Below are 19,945 nucleotides of genomic sequence, written 5' to 3' on the forward strand. Positions count from 1 at the left end.
TTCTCTTTCCTTCACCTATTAAACTGTGCGTGTCTCAGCTCATGAATTTTCATAGAATCATAGGGTTGTCTAGGTTGGAAGGGATCATCGAGTTCACGCATGAACCTAACACTGCCAAAACCATCACTAAACCATGTCCCTAAACATAACGTCTACCCCTCTTTTAAATACCTCCAGAGATGGCTTCCTATTCTCTGCCCTGTCCTGCTGGGGGTGGAGGGACTGAGAGAGAAGTTGTGTGGATGCTCAGTTGCTGGCCTGGGTCAGCCCACCACACAGCCCTTGTGGGTGAGGCCCCTGCTCCCCCCCTTGCCAGAAAATTGCATGTAGCTTAAATTTGCATTTGTGATGATTCTTCCTCACAGCCACAGTCAAACAACCTTTATTATTAACCAATGCAATGAGGGAAAGTATGGAAAGTGAAGTGCAGTTTATGCTTCAGCTTCTTCTCGTAGTTATTAAAAAGTACAGCGGTTTTTGCACCAAGGCTTCAGGTAGAACTTAGCTTTCCTGAATTCTAATCTAAGCTCCTTTTTCTTTTTTTTTGTGCTTATCATTTTCTCTATACCTTCTTTCACCAACTAGGGCTCAGTCATGTGAGTCAAACCGCTCAGTGGTCTCAGTACGGTCCTCTTAATTCAGAGCGTAATAGATTGAGCATCGATCCCAGTGTTGTTACATCTAAGACTCACATTAAAGGGATAGAGATAAGCTGTGTTCAATATCCAGTACCCCACTGAGATCTGGAAGCACTCTAAAGACTGGTTAAAATAGAAAGTTATCACTCTCCAGGAGGATAATCTGAGAAGTAAATTCTGAAAGGGCAATAATATTGAGCTCAAATTGCAGGGTACTATTCTTACTAGGAGTTATGTAATGACACTTCCCCTGGAAAATAGTTAAAAATGGTTGGTTTGAATGCCATTTGCATGATCCAAGTAATTCCAGAGATAATTATACACATTAGTAATTGCTTTCATGTTAACTGAATATGTAAAATTGTAAACCATTTAGTCATCCCATTCATTTTTAATGCCATCGAATAAACACTGGGAAAATCCCCAGACGTTCTGAAGGAAAGAATATCAAACTGCTAAATGTATCTTCCATTGTTGTTCTCTGCTTGAAGTTCTGCACAAAAAGAACAGGCAAAGAAAAACCCAACCCCAAAATCCCGTTTGTACACTTGACTTCCTAAATTCGTTTGATAACAGAACGCTATGGGTGGAGCAAGAGGATTCTTACCATCAAAAACTAGTGTGCTCACTGCTGTCACAACTACAGTGATAGTATAGCTGGCCTGTATCTCCCTATCTCAGGCATATCCTTTTAGACAGTGCTGAGGGTCATGTGAGCCCACTCACAGGAAAACTGCGCAAGCGGCGTATCTTTTTTAATTCTTATCTGCTAGCATCCGGAACAGCAATGCTTAAATGGAAGAGAGTCTCCCTTTCCTCCTGATGCATCTGTTCCTTCTGCTCACTTATAGAGAAAGGTTATATAGATGATGCTGTCAGATGGGCATGCCCCTCACTGTAAGCAAGCAGAAGGAACAGATGCATTAGGAGGAAACAAAGGCAAACTCCCCCTCCCTTTTTTTTTTTTCTTCTCCACTCAAGCACTGGCATTCTGAGCCCTCACAGATTTTGGTGGGGAAAAAGAAAGGACAATCAAGTAATGCTATTTGCCTCAGACGGCTCAAGCTGCCCAACCCGTCCATAGCAGGAAGCTCATTCCAATTTACAATCCCCATTCTCCTGTCTGCAATACCTGAAGGTCATTTCCTTTGCAGTTACAGAAGTATGAACTTAAGAAAGCGATCTGTAAGAGGTGATGGGGAGAATGGTGTGGGGATGGCACGCTTGCAGACTGTGTGCGGCACACAGACAGACCAACTTTGTCTCCATGAATAATGAAATTGTTCACTTCACTTTGTCCAGAATTCAGGGTTAAAGTTGTAAAGCGTCCCGTATTTTCACTGTTCGAGCCTGAATCCGTTGTCCTGGCTACCCACACACCCTGAGTTTCAGGCTGGCTCTTTGCTATGAAGCGGTCAGTCCCCAAGCCTAAGATTCATGTGTGTCAGGGTGTCCTTGTTCTGAACAGAGGTTTTCACAACTGTCTCTTTATTTTTTTCCATTGCAATCCTAACCATAAAAACACACTACAGTTCCTGCCTCTTATCATACACACTCCAGTTTGGGGTTTTGAGTGCCACCATGAGCCATTCAGCAGCTATCTGGCACACAGAGCAGAACCACATGCGGGAAAAATTGTGAAAGGAGTTTTGCGTTGAAGATTACTTTATCTGTGAGCACATGGATGAAAACACTGCAGAAAAGCTGCAGGAGGGCAGCATTTATAGCAATGATTGTTTGTCGTGGTTTAACCCTAACCAGTAACCAGGACCACGCAGCTGCTCACTCGCTCTCCCCCCTGGTGGGATGAGGGAGAGAATCAGAAGAGTAAAAGTGAGAAAACTCATGATCTGAGATAAAGACAGTTTAATAAGTAAATCAAGAGCCACGCACACAAGCAAAGCAAAACAAGGAATTCATTCCCTACTTCCCGTCGGCAGGCAGGTGTTCATCCACCTCCAAGAAAGCAGGGCTCCAATATGCGTAATGGTTACTTGGGAAGACAAAGGCCATCACTCCAAACATCACACGCACACACACCTTCCTCCTTCTTCCCCCAGCTTTATATGAAGAGCATGACATCATACGGTACGGAATATTCCTTTGGTCAGTTGGGGACAGGTGTCCTGGCTGTGTCTGCTCACAACCTTTTGTGCACCCCCGACCTGCTCACTGGTGGGGCAGTGCGAGGAGCAGAAAACACCTTGACTGCTTAACAACAACCAAAAACATTAGTGAGCTATCAGCACCATTCTCATCCCAAATTCAAAACATAGCACTACACCAGCTGCTAGTAAGAAAGTCAACTCTATCCCAGCTGAAACCATGACATTGCTAAACAAACAATAAATATTAGACACAACTAAACCCACAGAAAAGTGAAAAAAGAATTTAAAAAAAAAAACATCAAAGCTACAAATGTCCAGCAAAACCCACAATTTATTCATTCCTTCTTTATTACGCTGTTTTCAGCTGTTGGTGATGAGCCACACACTAAATCCATGGTAAATCATGACCATCTTTTGTCATGCAAAGGGTGTGACATAAACATAAATTGTACAGAGATATTTTGTTCATCAGCTGACAATTTTGTCAAGGAAAGTTTGTTTGGTGGCTCTCAGTGCTCTGCCTGAATGCTAACAAAAAAGTAGTTGCCTGCTTTCAGGTCCTGGCAAGAAAGGAGGGAGACGGTGAATGTTTCAGAGGAAAGAAAGCTGCAGGAGACAGACTAGAAGACTTCTATGCCAATTCCTTCATTCATGATTTTTCTTGAATACTTGGGAAAGATGATTTGTGTTACCCAAGACATGCTATAGTTGCATGAAATACAGTGTAAATTCTTATATTCTATGGCAATAAACACTATGATAAGTTAGAGCCTTTATATGATATTAAACAATAGAATAAAAATATATACTGCTTTCACTTCATACTCTGCTTGGCAAAAGTATCGTACGCTAAGTAAATCCAGTGACACATTTTCTGTCAGTATGCCACTAAAGTTTACTGAAAGATGTGATAAACAATCCTTCAGCCATATTTTTTAATAAAAACTCTTATGATAGCAATTCTTCCTCTTTCATCTTCATATCCTCCCTCTGTGGAAACCCCCTCTAAAATTTTGCAATATGAAAACCAGCAGATTCATGTGAAAAGGCTACTCACTGGAAAAAAACAACGTCCTCTCCCCAAAATCATAAAAACAATGGGAAATAAAGGCATTCTTCACAAGCTCCACGCTTTATTTTCTCCCTGGCTTTGTTATATCAGATTCCTTTCCCAAAGCTTAACCTAACCAAGTGACTGCTGGTGTCTCGTGGATGGAGTAAATGAAGAAACAAATTCAGGAAGAGGCTTTTCTGCAATGAGGAACACCAAGATGACTCATCTGCTGCTCTTGGTGTCTGTCTCACTGTCCTCTGGCTCTGCTGTGAAAGCACAAATTGTCAGTGCACAGACTGCTGGAGCCTGTCACCTAAACAGGCTGTGCAACATAAGTCAACAGGCATTCTCCTGCTTTAGCTCTACTGCTACCCTCTACAGTTACCCTAAAAATGTTTCTATCTGTAAAAAGGCACTTTTCCTCATTACTAATAATCTTTCCTCAATGCTTCAAAGGAGAAATATATTTTCAGACAAATGGCTCTTGAAAACTGCCAGTCTTTTTTATCTCAACCTTCCCCTTTCCCTTGAGATTTTACCTTCTAACTCTCCCTGAGAACAGTAACATCAGCAGAAGCTACTACTGGATTAGTTACAACTTTCTAAAATTTTAGGTAACGCATAAGCTGATGAACAAAATATCTCTGTACAATTTATGCTACACCTTTTGCGTGATAACAGATGGTCACAATCTACGACTTACCATGGATTTAGTGCATTGCTCCTCAGCAGTAGCTGAATATCTGAAGAACTCTTCATAAGTAACTCTAACTTCCCTTTAAGGAAGGAGCAGTTTGATATCATATGGCATGTGTTTCATCTCCTCATTGTCTTCAGGGATCTGCTTGGTAGAGTACCATCGGATAAAGCCCTGGAGGGAAGAGGGGGCCAAGAAAGCTGGCTAATATTCAAGGATCACCTCCTCCAAGCTCAGGAGCAATGCATCGCAACAAAGAGGAAATTGGGCAAAAACACCATGAGGCCTCCATGAATGAACAAGGAGCTCCTGGGGAAACTCAGACTCAAAAAGGAAGCCTACAGAGGGTGGAAGCAAGGACAGATAGCCTGGGAGGAATACAGAGAAATTGCACGAGCAGCTAGGGATCAGGTTAGGAAAGCTAAAGCCCAGATAGAGTTAAATCTGGCCAGAGATGTCAAAGGCCACAAGAAAAGCTTCTACTGGTACATCAATGATAAAAGGAAAACTAGGGAAAATGTGAGCCCCCTCTGGAAGGAAACAGGAGATCTAGTTACCCAGGATATGGAAAAGCTTGAGGTACTAAATAACTTTTTTGCCTCAGTCTTCAGCAGCAAGGGCTCTAGCCACACCACACAAGTAGCAGAAGGCAAAGGCAGAGACTGGGAGAATGAAGAACCACCCGTTGTAAGAGAAGACTAGGTTCAAGTTTGTCTGAAGGTGCACAAGTCTATGGGACCGGATGAGATTCATCTGCAGGTCCTGAGGGAAATGGCTGATGAAGGTGCTAAGTCGTTATCCATCATATTTGAGAAGTTGTGGCAGTCTGGTGAAGCTCACACTGACTGGAAAAGGGAAAACATAATACCCATTTTTAAAAAGGGGAAAAAGGAAGATCCAGGGAACTACAACCAGTCAGTCTCACCTCTAATTGAGTTACATTTTTGTGGCCATAATGAATACAATAGCCAAGTAGTTGGAGCATGATTTGGCTGCTGTAAGAGTGTGTTTTGGTTCAGGGTGGTGAGGCACTGGAACAGGTTGCCCAGAGATGTTGTGGATGCCCCATCCCTGGAGGTGTTTATGGCCAGGCTGGATGGGGCTTTGAGTAACCTGGTCTAGTGGGAGGTGTCCCTGCCAATGGCAGGGGTTTAGAACTAGATGATCTTGAAGGTCCCTTCCAACCCAAATCATTGTATGATTCTATGATTCTATGATTCTAGTCTGTTATTGATGACTGTGAGCTGACGCAGGCAGGATGCAGGAACAACCACAAACCACGTATGGAAAGCAAAGAACAAATTTATTCTCGATACCTCACAGACCGGGGAATCTCTGGAGCAATACCCGGGCAGAGGCATGTAAGCAGGGACCGCAGGCACTGCGGCGCGAGAGAGAGTTCTTGTTAGCAAGAGTCCTTGGCAGCGAGAGAGTCCTTGTTAGCAAGAGCACACGCGGACTCCCTGTGCTTGATGGTATTTAAAGGGTTCAAACAGGCATAGTTTTCCCACTGTGCTTTGATCTTCTTCAACAACAGGCCAGGATTCTCAAGCAGCTAGATAAGGTGTCTCTGAGTCCATCACAGACTTATGTTATCTAAGTACAAGTGTTTTTCTTGCAAGCACCCGAGACTGAATAACAATTAGTGCAATACATGTGTTTTCCAGTACCCCAGGTGCAAGTCACTTGAGCGTATTTACAATCCTCCTTGTGATCTTCCATTGCTTTCCCACAATGACCCTAATGCTTGACTTATTCGGCTTGTTGCCAGCCAAGTTCTGGCACAAGGAGGCTAGAGAGTATAAGGTTTGAGAACCACTGACTTAAACCAAAGTTATGCTGCGATTACAGTCACTTTCCAGTAGCTTTAAATAGCTTTAAAGATCATTTAGGTAACAAAAACTCTTACAAAGCCTGGCATCTGCCCACAGATGGGGTGTCTGCAATTTAAGATGGTTCCCACCATGCAACCACCACACCTTGATAGCCTTGTTCTAAGACCCATATCATATATATAGAATGGACGCAGCCCTCTGATTCATGGGGCAATCTTCGTGCCAAAGCAGGGGCTTTTTGTTGAGATATCTGAGCAGTGTTGATGGTAGCTTCCTCTGACAGCACACTCTGTATAAATATAAGAATAATTTACAAAATAATCTCACAACAGCAGTACCTGCATGTGAAGCATTAGAGCAAGATTAGAACCACATAAAGGAAATGAAGGAACTCTAAGAAGTCTGCAAAACTGACACAACAGCAAAATCTTAGGTTTTATAAAATTGAGAGAGCTCAATTGCTAAACTCAGGCCATTGTAAGTCAAGACAAAACAATGCAAGGGAGAATGGGAGAAGAAGGAAATGTGTAACTCATAATGATTTGCTTATTTATTATTTAAAATGCTCAACAGAGAAACAGATAAAAAGACAAGTGGTGACAAGTGATAGGACGAGGGGAAACGGGTTCAAGTTACGTCAGGGGAGGTTTAGATTAGATATTAGGAAACATTTTTTCACTGAAAGGGTTATTAAACATTGGAATAGGCTGCCCAGGGAGGTGGTGGATTCACCATCCCTGGAGGTGTTTAAAAAAAGGGTAGATGGGGCACTTAGGGACATGGTTTAGAAGTGGCTCTTGTCAGGGTAGGCTAAAGGTTGGACTCGATGATCTTAAAGGTCCCTTCCAACCTCAACAATTCTATGATTCTATTCTATGATTCTACAAAGAAGCAAAAGAGGCAGCTCAATAAGATGTCTCTAAAGCAAGCTAACAAAATTTGATGGGTCAAAGAAAAACAACCGTTGCTGGTTGATAAACAGAGGTGGATGAAATAAGCAGAAAGACAGAGCAATGGTGAAGATTAAATGCTAGGGAAAAATTAAAGGCATTTTTAGGAGAGTCTTAGTACGCCAAAACCACGGATTGCACTTGCAGAAGTTGAATTGCTCTCTGAAGTCACCCCAAATCAGAGTATCTCTATTATTAAGTATAACAATATCGAATTCCATTAATTTTCTTCTAGAATCCTTTTATTACTGCTCACAGAGCTTGAAAAGTAATTCAGTTAAAAAGAAATGCTCTTCTGTTATTATCAGATGAAATAAAGTCTGTTTAATCAGATCAATCAGATCCTGTCTGATCAGACAGAATAATAATCTAAGAAGAATGCAATACATCCTCTACCCCTATTTCTGCAGTGGCTAGCTCCTCAAGAAATAGCTCCTGGGAAAAAGCTCTCAGCTCACCTCTATTCCTGCACGGCCACACTGCATGAGCCAGTGGGATTCTGATCAAAGCATCCCACCTTTTCTGCCAGTAGGTAATAGGCTGTCAGCCACCGGACTGTCTCCTCATGCTGATGTTTCCCTGAGCTTGCTGCCATCAGAGAAGGCTACAGCTGAAGTGTCACGGAGGCACTTCCACCTCAGCAGTGTCACTTTGTTATCCAGCCACAGAGCGCAGTGCCTGGGATACCTCTGCCTGGGGGATCACGGTACAGAAACAACGCGAGGAGGCAGGGAGAGGTGAGGGCCTTGGATGTCATCTGACCAAAGCAAAAGTCATCTAATACGTGCAGGTTCTGTCAGTCACCAGGTTGTAAAGCCACAATCCCTGGACTTTAGAAACACTCTTGTAGCACATAGCCAAGTAAGCTAGTATTTGGTGTTTTCTGGTGAGTTTATAAATTAGAAGAGAGACTACTGGGCTTCTCACCTCTAAAATCTACAAAAAACTGCAACCCAGCAATTTTGGATCATCAACTCTTCCTTCTCCTTCAAAACCCATTCCTTGCTGCTAAGGGTAAACCCCAGCCTTTGTTTTCTGGTGAGTAAAGTCCTTGCAGTAGGAGCATTTCATGAGGTGCTGCCAGCTGGCCAGTGGAACACGGCTGGACGCTTTTTCCTGGGAAGAAGAGCAATGGGAATATAAGTTTATAAGCAGCTAGCAGAACCAAGAAAATATACTTTGAGAGAGTTAAATGAGATGGATGCTAGCCAATCAAAAAAAATAATTATGTGAATGCATATTAAAAAAATATGGTAAGACTTCAAGCAGTCAAATTATGTCATTAATCCATCTGGTAACCTGAGAAACACTTTCTACACAGATTTAGAAGAGGCACTGGTGGAATATCTCAAATAGACCTTGACAATGATGCAAGGACCCAGTTTTGCAATCATTAAACAACTGTGTTAGCTGCTCTGAGATATGCCCCTTCAAACCTGTGTGAGCTTTCAGAAGAAAGAACTCATTAACCTCTGAAATGATGTGTAATTGTGCCACACCACAATACCATGAGAACGTTCTGTCACTCTGTGATTCACTACTCTTAAATGGAGCACGCTACTACATGTCCTCGGATAAACCAGTGGGCATCATGGAAACACACATAAAAAACAATCTTCAGGACACTCAGTGGAATTTACGGTGCAGACTTCTTTACAGGATTAACATCACTTGTCCCCATCCATCAGACCTGTAGAGAACTTCCCCTCTTCTCTTGCAAAACTCTTTTGCGTTGTGTATCAGCATTATGGTAGTAGTTTGATTCTAAATGATATTAAGGAAAACTAATATTATTAGGTATGGATATTACTGACATATGTGCAGTACCAGTATCACACTGTTCTGCCTTGCATAGCTCGGCACTGCCTCAGTATGAACCAAAGCCTGAGCAGTTCTATCTACATGATCGTTCTGTTCCAGCAATGGGAAGAAGGGAGCAGTAATGATCCATGTCCTATTCTAATGATCTTAATTTTTCCCCTCTAAGAGGGCAGCTTAGAGCTCCTCTTACTGTCCATCAAAATGCCAGGACCCAGCAGAGATCCTCTACATGTGAAATTGGTGGGTCTCAGAAAGGATACCTATGTCATGAAAGAAGTAAGGCAGAATATGCCAGTAAGTTACTTTGCTAGTACCAGTTCTGAGGTGGAGAAGTTTACTCTTGGTGATTCAATGCATGTACTTCTCCCCACTGATTGTTCAGAGAAGGTAGACATATTGTAAGACTGTTTCACTATGTCTAAAACACAAGTGCAAGCTGGGTGGTCTGGATCTCATGCCCTCTGCATCATGAAGGAAGTGCTCAGCAGGTCTACCTGGTAGGTGTGCTGGTGTCAGCAATGGCACAAAGTATTAAGAGTGCTTATCTCACTGACTGCCAAGACACTGCTATACTTTATTGGCAAGAACAAAATACCAGTTTTCATTGTGGAGAAAGAATAATTTCAGAACTTTCTGAGAGTTACAGAGAAATCAGGTACCTACGGCAAGTTCTCACTGGGAATCGAAACCTTGGAGTTTCATACAGCAACGCTATCCGTCTTTGGCTTTAGTTTCTTGTCATGTTTTCACATATAGTGGCCAGCAGACTGTGGACCTACCCATGGCAGTGACTGTTGATTACCTACTTGCTACAGGGAAAGAAGTGATGCTGTTCAGGATGTGTAGAACTGCTGCGCATCCCACACAGCATTCTTGAACACCCTGAACTGGTATAGATCACATGAGCAGACCACATCAACAATCACCTCCAAAAGCACATACAAGGTGTTTGTTTTAGAAGAGTTTTGGGGCCATCTGTAGGTGAACCTCTTGCTTTCGACTGATAGTGTTTCATATTGTGATGACTTCATGTGCCAATCAAAACAGGACTTACATCAGCCGCGGGTGACTGGGTATTGCACCAAAAGGCAGTGGCAACTGCAAGGCATGTTGAGACTATCAAGGCCGTTGGTTAATATTGACCCACTAACACTGGAAAAAGCAAGATGTCCTCACAGTTCTGTCAGACATGGCTGGTGGCAGTAGCAGAGAGAACATCGTGAGGCCTTCTGTGCTGTGGGATCTGTGCTGTGGAAGATACTGACTGTACTACGAGCTTCTCAGATGTGTGCTCACCTTGTACAATAAATTAAACTCACTGTTGCAAGGGTCAAACTTGATCAGAAACAGAAGGCTGCACTAGGTCTCTAACAGCAACACAGCTTGTCAATTGGCAGCTCTAAAACTGATGGTATGTCAGAATCTGACTTTGAATCTCCTTTGAAGCAAGTTCAGACAACTAAAGAAAAAGCCCAGCCAACCAACTTTAGCTGAAGATTGGCTGAATCAACCAGCTGCTGAAACTATGATGTTGGAATGTTTCAGGTTGGAAGGGACCTTAAAAGATCATCTAGTTCCACCCCCCCTGCCATGGGCAGGGACACCTCCCACTAAAGCAGGCTGCTCAAAGCCTCATCCAGCCTGGCCTTGAACACTTCTAGGATGGGGCATCCACAACTTCCCTGGGCAACCTGTTCCAGTGTCTCACCACCCTCACAGTAAAGAATTTCTTCCTAATACCTAATCTAAACCTACCCTCTCCCAGTTTGAAGCCATTACCCCTTGTCCTATCACAACACTTCCCGATAAAGGGTCCCTCCCCACCCTTTCTGTAGGCCCCCTTTAGGTACTAGAAGGCTGCTATAAGGTGTCCCCAGAGCCTTCTCTTCTCCAGGCTGAACAACTCCAACTCTCTCAGCCTGTCCTCATAGAATAGGTGCTCCAGCCCTCTGATCATCTTCGTGGCCCTCTGCTGGACCAGTTCCAACAGGTCCATCTCCTTCTTGTGTTGAGGACTCCAGAGCTGGATGCAGTACTCCAGGTGGGGTCTCACCAGAGCAGAATAGAGGGGCAGAATCACCTCCCTCGATCTGCTGGCCATGCTTCTTTGGATGCAGCCCAGGATGTGGTTGACTTTCTGGGCTGTGAGCTCATTGCCTACTCATATTGAGCTTCTCGTCCACCAGCACCCCCGAGTCCTTCTCCTCAGGGCTGCTCTCTACCCATTCTCCGCCCAATCTGTATTTGTGCTTGGGATTGCCATAACCCAGGTGCAGGACTTGGCACTTGGCCTGGTTGAACATCATGAGGCTTGCATAGACCCACCTCTCAAGCCTATCCAGGTCCCTCTGGATGGCATCCCTTCCCTCCAGCATGTTGACCGTGCCACACAGCTTGGTGTCGTTCGCAAAATTCCTGAGCGTGCACTGAATCTCACTGTCCATGTTGCCAACAAAGATGTTAAACAGCACTGGTCCCAGTACTGACCCCTGAGGAATGCCACTCGTCACTGGTTTCCATGTGGACATTGAGCTGTTGACTGCAACCCTTCGAGTGCGGCCATCTAGCCAGTTCCTTATCCTAAGTTTGTCTAAGGAAAATATGGGCAGTTTGGTAATATTCTGGGAAATTAGAAGCTCACAGATATGTTTTAAAACATTCAATGTCTGTCAATATGAACTCAGCTGGAAGTGATGCAGAACTGGTGCAAGCATGACTTCATTCACTGATGAGGAGGAAAACTAGCAACAAATTCTCCCCCACCACAAAAATTTCAGTGGTGAAGAACTATCTGCTGCACTGCAGCAAATCTCCAGCAGTTAGTGTGTAACATTTCTGGATTTATCTGTAGTCCAGCACACAGCTGTCTTTCTCGCAAGCACGTGATGACACCTGTTCTGTCGTTAAAAAGGTGGCTAGGTTGAGCACAACCACTGTAGCAACTGGAAACCCAGCCACATAAGCACCTCTATTTTTTGTCTTGACTTCTGTTTTATCAAGTAGCTTTTCCTGTAATGTCATGAGAAAAAAAATCTTCATCTTTATCACTCTAAGTGTCACACTAGTTTTATTGTGCAGAATGTTGTATGTGCATAGGCAATAGCTGTGACAGCATGAGGAGCACCACATTATGAAGCTTTCATAACAACGCAATTATTAACTCAAGTCATTCAGACACATTTTCCAATAACCGCTTTGTATGTTTGATACCGTAATCATTTATGTTAGATGACTCAAAATGTACCACCATTAGAAGCCTTTTTGACATAATTCTTTTCAAATCTGTTTAACAGAACTGTGGTACTTGGTGGTATCGTGACATTTTTTGTTGGTATTGGTGCCATGAAAAACTCAAGTGGGATTACTCATCGGTACTGCCTTCCCTTCCTTCTTCACCATGCTCAGATGTGTCTGCTCACTTGTCACCTTCTCAGAAAACCTCCTAAATGCTTTCATATGTGTTTCCTGCTCGGCAGTAGCCTAGGCACCAAGTGACATTCTTCAGCTTGTCTGGATGGTTTCTATGCTTCCTACATTTTAGTCCCTCTTAAGGAGCACCCGGGTCTGTCAGGCTCCTCACCATGAGCTGAACCGGCCTTTGAACAGATTGCCTCTCACTACCCCTCACAGACACCTGTGCGTTCCCTCAGACAAACACACCACTAAAAACCATCTGGAACTGAGAATAACTCTTACCAGTGGAGTTACTGTAAACCAATTGTGTCAGGTAATCTACTATTTGAAAAGCACACACTGAAAAAGAGTAGCAGTGCGTAACATTAAACAGAGTGCTTCTTAAAAAGATTAGGGAAGGTTACAAAATTTTTTTCCATTTGACTGTAATGAATCACTCTGCGGTTGGTGTTTTCTCTCCTTGTCTTTCCACTGTTTAAACTTCCCGTTCATCACAAAGTCACTCACTGCTGCTGTGGCCACCCAAAAGATATCTGTATAGTTTAAGCCATTCATCTTGAAGAGATGGGTACTTTCATCAGGCAGCCCATTCCTTTCAAAAATAAGTGTTTAAGATAAATAGGAAAATTAACATCTGAACTCAACAATTTATCTTCATGACTACCCAGAGTCCAGATATCTACCTTATTCTGTCTAACTTCTGGAACACAGTATGAGGAAAATACATGTAGCGCCGGCAATACAAAGAAAATATTTTGCTCACCTGATCTCCATCCATACTTGGCTCTAATAACCAGACTCATAGGTCACCCCCCCGACACTCCCAGATCAAACACCCCAGCTTTCTGCACTTCCCATTATACGTGTTATTGTAGAGTGCCTAACTGATCTAATTTCCAGTGCTTTGCAATTTAGTTTTCATGGCCTCATTAGACCTTTTTATATTCTTCAGGAAATATTTACAGTAAGTGAACCACATTGGGCAGTACAATGATGATAAATTTGCGGGGAATGATCTGATTACTCAAGCTCTTTGAAAAGAGCAATGCAGAATTCATAACTGGTATTAATCATGTAACAGTGAAGCTGGTGGAGAGATGTAATTCAGTTTCAGGTTCTCCAATATTAATCGGCAATCACAACACACAGCAAGTTGCATAGCAGGTAGAGGCGGGGTGTGCTTGAAACTGGTCTGCTACTGACATCACTATACTTAAAAATAAAAGCAAACACCAAACCCAAGGAGATGAGAATCTGAGGTGAGTTGTAATTGCGCTGCTTCATGTTTCAGAGGTGAGTTGTAACTGAGCTGCTTCATTGAGCTGCTTCAAGAACTTATTTCTTCCCTGCTCCATCTCCCCTTCAAAATGATAAGTTAATCAGCTAGAAAAGTACACAGCGAATTCTCATGTCTGCATCAGTCTTTCTGTCCTTCCTTACAGACAGGTAGTCTTCTATTCATAATTTTAGATTAGTAAGTGATGTGTTTAGAGCAGTAATCTCCACTTTGTGTAATCCTCTCCTTTATATATTTTTGCTTTAGATTGGGAGCAAATGCTGAGCTGATCATGCATAAGGTACATACATAAATGTCAAATAACTCAGCTGGGTTTTTTCCTCCACTTTTCAGTATTGCTGCAATAGATGATGTTTAAGTGCATCAGTGCTGACACTTATCCTATTAAAGCTCTGAGAATGCACATCAGTGCTACTGCAATGTTATCATTCTTTACATTTTTCCCTTCTGGCTGAACAGACAATATGATTGATGACAGAAAGTAGTTACTAGTAAAAGAAGCATTGCAGTGAGTCATGAGTAAAGATTTAAATGAAAACCAGAACTTATAGTTAAAAACAGGCTATAGATCAATTTATTTTTTTAAAAAAGCAAAGCCTGATTTCAGTTATAACTTATTCTTTGACTTGAAAGAAACCTTCAGAAGACAAAAAGTATGCATACAGGAACTACAACTACCCAGCTTGAAATACAGTGAGACGGCATGGTTTCTAGAACCTGAAGTATATGAAAGAATCATAAAAATACGAACAAACTCAAAAGAGAAAGAGAATCAAGAAGCGAGCAGAGCAAAATTTAACATACATACACACACTGAAAAAAAAAAGAAAAGGCAGAAAGGGAGAAGAAATGTTTCCCCTACAAAAGCAAATGACTCTGCCACTCTGCGGCATCTTTTTAAACAATATTTAAAAATAGGTTTCTTCTGTGACAGAAAAGGGATGTGTGAGAATGTAGGGGCTTAGATAGTAGCCACACTTTATTTTATTTTGGTTTTATAGTTATCCTTGAAATTACTGTGTTACCATCTGAAAGATACAGATTCCTCCAGCATACAGGAAAAAAAAAAATTATTATGAATTTCCCCAAGTCTTACTATTAAGACTATTACTTTTTGACCTCAGGTGTCTTTTGTTTAAAGGGTGATGGCAGTCTTGCTGTAGGAGGCAGTGACATCTACGAAGTATGTATGAAACCGCTGTTGCATTACCTATCCCCCACGACCTGTGAGTTTCGGAGAGCCACCCATCGCCCGTTCCTGGCGCCTGCCGGGACAGCCTCTCCCAATGCAGCTAATGCCATCTACTGGCTTTCTGCTCCCAGTACAGGTTTCCATACCCCACTCAGCTCCGGGGAACCGGCTCGGCTCTCAGGACGTCCCACCCGCTTCAATAAATTCGGGAGTTAAGACCAGGGTAAAACCGAAGCTTCAAAGAAACGTTACTTTAATATTACATTTACCCATTCTGGCAACAGACAGTCTGGCGGTAAAGATCGACACCACGGTGTAGCGGCAACTTGCAGGCAGGCTGGTTTTGCATTAAACCACTCTAACCAGTTGAACGAGTGTCGTCTTAAATGTGCTAGTAGAGAATTCCTATTCTTGTAGGAAAATATGATCATGACAGAAGGAAGCACCACAGAACACAAAAATACAAGAGAAAGTCCCATTAAGGAGCTTATTCCAAAGCTGATGTTAATTATATACCATTTTTTTTAACAAAATGCCTGAGGTGGAAACTGGAAAACCAAACCAGTTTATTCCTTCCTTTTTCCAGTTGGTTCTTATTTTAAGGTCAAAACATCTCTAAAGAAAGAACCTGAGTGGCTGCAGGAAGGGAGGAGAGTGATAACTGCACTGTTGCTCGGCTGTTTATATGGTATCACATGTCTATCACTTCAGAACAGTAGGAGAAAGTAAGTGTGAAGTTTTAGTACAAACTCGTTACTGTTCTGTCAGCTGTCACCGTTTCCTTACTCCAGTCCTCCACCATTCATCTTTCTCTTCAGGATCCAATTCTGCTGAGGTACTAACACAATTTACAAGCAGGTCAGGATAGACTATATCAATTTTTTAAGACTTCTGAAATGAGTCATAACCACAAGACTTTGGTATTAACCACATCACGTAACTCCCTGGTCTTACTGTTTCCTGGTTTAAAAACAATAACAAAAAGAAGAGCACAAACACTGAGCAGAGCAGGATAAAATTAGGCAGCAATAGGCAAAATATTTTGTTTTTTCTTATGATTTTTAAAAAATGTATTATAGTTTTGTTTAGAATTTTTCAACATTCTGGATGATGTACAGAGAAGAAATCTATTCACCTTCCTCTGCATGGAAGGAGAACCCACAAAGCCAGGATGCCTGTTGCTGGAGAAGAACTCACCAGCCTGTAAATCACCATTTTAATGAGAGGGTGGTGGAAAGTTCACAGGTGACTTGCTGTCCCTGTCAAGGATTTGCGTTGAGATGTTCATGGGAGCTCTACATTAATTCATTTTCACAAGTCAATTTTTTCCAAACCAAAAATCAAATCAAGTGAGAAGCTTCATTCAATGAACATCACACAAGTAGGTTTGAATAGCAGGGAGAGAAGCAAGCAAGAGGAACAGCAACTGGTTTATTTCTCCTTTGCCAGACCCAGGCTTGTGTCTCCACTACCATGTAATTTTGTGGTGCACCATCCACATTCCACTCATGGGTACTGGTTTAAAGGACCAGGAACTCCCTCAAGACCACTGCTTTAGCATGCAAAATCATCTCAGGATCTGACAGAACTCGTCTGACTGCGCTCCCATGCGTGGCGAAAATCAGCAATTACCTCAGTTTTGGCACAAGAGGGGCTTTTTAACATAATATAGTATTTAAAACCACACCACATCGTGTCTCATCAGGTAAACTTTCCTGCTTGTATAGTGGGACCTTTTGAGCCTACAACTTATTATTAAATCTTGGAGTTTAAAGCATGAGAACATGTATGCACAGTATGAGTGTAAAGATGAAGCCTCCCAGCATGATACAGGGATGATCACACAGAACTAAGAGAAGCAATTAGTAGTTGGAAACTCGAAGATACTGAAGCGTCTGAAGTCAGCCAAGTGTCAGTCCATGTAAAACAGACTTGGTAAAGCACTCTCATTCTTGCTTTGCAGCAAGTGAAGGAACTGATGGAAGGATTTTTTAACCAGTAAATCAACAGAAGTTAATTTGCCTTTCTGCCCTTCTCTAATTTTATGCTTTATTTCTTTCTGAAAATATATTCTTGTCTTCCTATTTGTTCTCCATGGAGGAAAACTCTTACCTTCCATGCCAATGCCACAAGGAGGCCAACACTGGACACACAGGAAGATCATGGAAGGTGATCATCCTTTGCAGGATCTTCAAGAGATCCCTAACTCAAAGGTCATTACTGTCTTACCCCACATTCTGGATGACAAATCAGTCTTACTGCTGTTGAACTCGTACAGCGCCCTTACAAAAATCACGGTGAGAAGCAGGGTTTGGCACAGTGATGGAGTCTGCTTCAGCGCTGTACTCCGTACAGCTGAGAACTAATTCCCAGAGCTGCAAGAGCACCTTGAAACAGCACTCACATAGTGAATAAAATCTCAGATAGGCTTAAAACTATTTTGAGGTGCTCAGGCAGGTCTAAATATATACCAGAGACAGAAATTTACCATTTAGTGGATAAGAACATCAAGCAATGTATCTAAATCTTTTTACCTCTTCCCATCTCTAACGTAACTCTTTCCTTAGCCCATCAACTGCTTAATGAATCTGACGCTTGTGTAACACTTCTAGGATTTCTAGATGACATTTCCGCACCAAGGAAAAGAGATGTTTTCAAAGCTTGCCTTCATGGGGTTTTAATGAGGATGCAGCTGAACTTTGTGATGAACTTGGGGTGCTAATAAAGCACCATCCCATAAAGCTGCCCTCAAAAGACACCTTTACACCTTGGAAATGGACCTATGATTCACACATCGCCCAGCTGAATTGCTGCACGGTGCTCCACGCATCTGCAGCAATTCTGGCAGCTGTTGTGGCAGCAGATAATCAAAACATATCTACCTTCATGCTAAGATATAACAGGCTCGTTTAATCTGTTTAATTACTTTATCTGTTGAAAATGACATTGATGAAAATCACAATTATCAAAAAATGATTGATAGATTCAATACAGAGAAAGCTTGCAAGTGGCACTGAACATAATGAGCTTAATGGATTGCAAATGATTCTATTTCACTTATATAATAGGTTGTTCAAGGTAATTACTTTTGACATAGGATATGCATATAGTTTGACATGTGAACACATGTTTTCCAGAATGTTTGTTCTTAAAAGTATATGCATATTGGCCCTATATTATGAAATTACAAATTATTTCTTTTCAGGATTTGTTAGCGTTTATTGGCAAGTTTACCCTTTGTGTTTGCAAGACACAATGATGTAGCAGCTATTTTAAGTCTCTAAATCATTTCAAAGAACACAGTTGTGAATTCTGCAGGATAAATGATTTAACTACAGCAATACTTTGTACTTCAACTCTAGCAAAGGACAAGGTGGGGGGAATGAAAGCTAGCAATCAGCAACAGAAAGGAAGTTCAGGAATGTGACAAAACTGAAAAAATGTAGAAAATTCAAGGCTGATTTTCTGAATTAATTTCAACTGTTGAAAAATAATTTGGCTTCCTTCCCGTAGGTTTACATCCGACCCTACACCTATATGCAAATTCAATTTACAACCTTCCTCTATTAATATTGGGAACACTACATTTGTATTATGATGCACCTATCACAATATATCTTCACTCATTTTTAATCACAGATACGCTGCTTGACAGGGAAATAAATTAATCTGCCTTTTTTTTTAATGTGTAATACAGGGTTAACTTCATTACTACACCATATGAGAGTCAAGTGTTGGGTGTTTCCAGATCCCCCTAAATTCAGCTGTGGTAGTACCTGTTGTCAATGTTAATCAAAAGCAGGTCAAAAAAGCTGATAGTATAGCTGTCTATGCCACAAAAATTTATATTCCCTGTGTATGCAGAGTAAGATAAAAAAGAAGGGACGTGAAAAAGTGGTGAATAACCACTCCTCTAGTAAATCTTTAAATGTCATACACAAAACAGTTTAGTAAAAGTATGAAACTTTCCATGAAAAAAACCCAGAATTTTCCTCTTTTGTATGAAATCAAAGTGCCCAGCATTCACTGGGCACTAGTGAGCATTTATTCACCTTTCTTAACTCTTCTTAATTTCATCTGTTGAGGTTCTTGGATTTGTCCAGCTTTTAACACAAATGTTCATAGAAAAAGAAGGACAGATTTGTGAATAGGCCCAGTGCTGAGTGTTATTCATGTTAAAGAGGATTATGTGTATAGCTTTCATTTGTGCAAGAATAAGATCCACATTAGACAGGCAGTACCCCATATTCTCATGAATTTTGGTCATAGTTAAATTGGCCTTCTTGTTTTGCAGTGAGAACTTTATGTCAAATAAATCAGTAAGTACTTTTCAAGGTCTCATTTGAGATTCACTTCCTTTCCCCAGCAGCTATGTACGGATTGAAAATATGTATTGTTATATATTGCCATATTTTTTGTATAGCAATTCTAGAGTCCAAAAAAACTCACCAAGAAGAAAGCACAGGAAAATAGTTACCACAGATCATAGAATCATAGGGTTAGAAGGGACCTCTGGAGATCACCTAGTCCAACCCCCTGCCAGAGCAGGGTCACCTAGAGCAGGTTGCACAGGAACGCGTCCAGGCGGGTTTTGAATGTCTCCAGAGACGGAGACTCCACCACCTCTCTGGGCAGCCCATTCCAGTGCTCTGCCACCCTCAAAGGAAAGAAGTTCCTCCTCATGTTTAGGTGGAACTTCCTATGCTCAAGTTTGTGTCCATTACCTCTTGTCCTGTCCCCGGGCACCACTGAAAAGAGCCTGGCCCCATCCTCCCGACACCCACCCTTTAAGTATTTATAAGTGTTGATAAGATCCCCCCTCAGTCGTCTTTTTTCCAGAGTGAAGAGACCCAAATCCCTCAGCCTTTCTTCATAAGAGAGGTGTTCCAGTCCCCTAATCATCATGGTAGCCCTTTGCTGTACCCTCTCCAGCAGTTCC

This window comes from Rissa tridactyla, chromosome 2 (assembly GCF_028500815.1).
Source record: "Rissa tridactyla isolate bRisTri1 chromosome 2, bRisTri1.patW.cur.20221130, whole genome shotgun sequence".
Classification (NCBI taxonomy): domain Eukaryota; kingdom Metazoa; phylum Chordata; class Aves; order Charadriiformes; family Laridae; genus Rissa; species Rissa tridactyla.